This window comes from Antrostomus carolinensis, unplaced genomic scaffold (assembly GCF_000700745.2).
Source record: "Antrostomus carolinensis isolate BGI_N321 unplaced genomic scaffold, ASM70074v2 scaffold32177, whole genome shotgun sequence".
NCBI classification, from domain to species: domain Eukaryota; kingdom Metazoa; phylum Chordata; class Aves; order Caprimulgiformes; family Caprimulgidae; genus Antrostomus; species Antrostomus carolinensis.
In genome coordinates, this window is record NW_010327189.1 from 2051 (window position 1) to 4010 (window position 1960).

The 1960-nt window shown below is 61.1% G+C and overlaps 1 long non-coding RNA gene across 1 annotated transcript in view; it reads left to right on the forward strand.

The window, feature by feature from the left end:
• LOC104527975 (uncharacterized) overlaps positions 1–1750 on the forward strand; it is a 2093-nt gene extending 343 nt beyond the window's left edge. The window contains exons 2-4 of the long non-coding RNA XR_728044.2: positions 1029–1149; positions 1415–1477; positions 1684–1750. This is a non-coding gene — a long non-coding RNA (uncharacterized LOC104527975). The remainder of the gene's footprint in view (positions 1–1028; positions 1150–1414; positions 1478–1683) is intronic.
• Positions 1751–1960: the final 210 nt, after the last annotated feature.

A 1960-nucleotide genomic window follows, 5' to 3' on the forward strand; every position in this document is an offset into this window, starting at 1 on the left:
AGTGCTTGGCCCCCCCAGTGCTGACTGGCTGCCCACCCACACCTGGCAGGGATGGGACATGGGGGATGCCAGGTTGGGCTCTGCTGCCGACCTGTTGGTATTCAGAGCACGGATCCGGCTGGTGGCTGGGCGTAGTGGGAGCTGAAGGAGATGGGGAATAGCAGGGAAGGGGGAACCTGGAGCTGAGCTGGGGCTCTGGATGTGGGGCTGCTGCGCTCTCTGTTAGCCTGCAGCCTTGGACCTGCACCCCAGGCCTGCCCTGGGCTGTGCTCCCTGGCTGAACTGGGGTGCCCGGCACCCTGTGGGTGAGGAGAAGCACCTGCCCCTCCACGGGTGGCTGAGGTTGAATCACTGGCATGCTAGGTGAGCTGCCTCACCGTCACAGCAGCACTCTTGTGTCCAGGATGAGTTACATTGGTTGCAATGGACCTTGCAACTTGCCTCACCCCCACGTTTTGGGAGGGATGTCCCGGCACCGACGCCATGGGGCAGGAACCCTCCAAGCCCTGATGATGGCTGCATCCCACTACAACAGTGGTGGCCTGTCCACAGCAGTGCTGGGGCTGTTTGTTGGCTGTTCCCAAGCAGGGTGATGTGCAGCCATTTCTCAAATCCTATGTTTGCTCCAGCCCTTTCTGGGTATTTTGGACAGGGCCGATAATACCCTGTGCTGCTAATCCTGTTGCCTGCCAGGCGGTCCTGCAGCTCTGGACTCTGCATCCCCTCGTCTCATCCCTCCAAGCAGATGAGACTCACCCCAAACTCCTGATCTCCTGGCTGTACCCATCCACCCCCCCATCCCCATGACTCCCAACACCAGTATGGATGCAGCGTTTGCTGACCGTGGCTGTGGTCTCTGCTGTGGGGATGAGGAGCCTGGGGAGAAGGGGATGGGAGGGCTTTGGTGGCATGTCACCTCCCAATTGAAGGGCAGTGGGAGGGCAGGAGATCTCTCTCCGAGCTCCCCTGGCTCACCAGGCTGCCAAGTTGGAGTGTTTGGTCTCTGATCCCTTCCTGCCCTTTGACAGACAAGCTTTGCTTCAACACCTTCTTCAACTACGAGGACATGCAGGAGATCACAAAGCACTTTGTGGTGTGCCACGTGGATGCTCCAGGCCAGCAGGCAGGAGCCTCACAGTTCCCTCAGGGGTAAGTGCCAGCTTTGGGGGCTCGCTGTGTCTGCTGGGATGTCACCTCCCTGCCTGCTGGGCTGTGGCTGGCCTCGTGCCCTGCCTGTGTGTCTCTGAACCGTGTCAAAGCCTATGGCAGCCGACTGGCCCAGGGTGGGCAAGAGGGTGGTTTGTGGGTGGGTGGTATTTTCCTGCCCACTTCGGGCAGCCCAAACCACTCTGTCCCAGCCTTCCTGCTCTGTGCGGGTCCCATAACCACCGTCCTGTGCCTCCCTGCGCCACAGGTACCAGTACCCATCCATGGACCAGCTGGCTGCCATGTTACCCAGTGTGGTGCAGCATTTTGGGTGAGTCAGTCTCTCCGCCACGGCTGTTGGCTGAGGGTGCTGGGCTGGGAGATGGGCAGGAGATGAGGGTTTGGGGCTGGGGGAGTTGTCCCTGTAAGGTGGCACCCTGCATGTCTTCTTGTGCCCTGTGCTGCGGGTGGAGAGGTGCCCCAGGGAACCTGTGCTGGAACCCACCGTTCCCCCAGAGGCACCTCTCTGCTTTCCAGGTTCAAGTACGTGATCGGGATCGGTGTTGGGGCAGGAGCCTACGTGCTGGCCAAGTTTGCGGTGAGCCTGGGGCTGGGATGGTCTGGCCCTGAGTTGCCTGTACCTGCTGTCAGCCCAGGGTATGGGGAAGAGCAGGAGCTGACACCCCCAGGCAGACTGTGCCTCTGTGAAGGCTCCTGGAGGGATGGGGTGGGTCAGGATGGCAGTGCCATGGACGTGGTAGCCAGGCAGTCTTGGCACAGGTCTCCCATCGCTCCCAGGACAGGGCCATGTCAG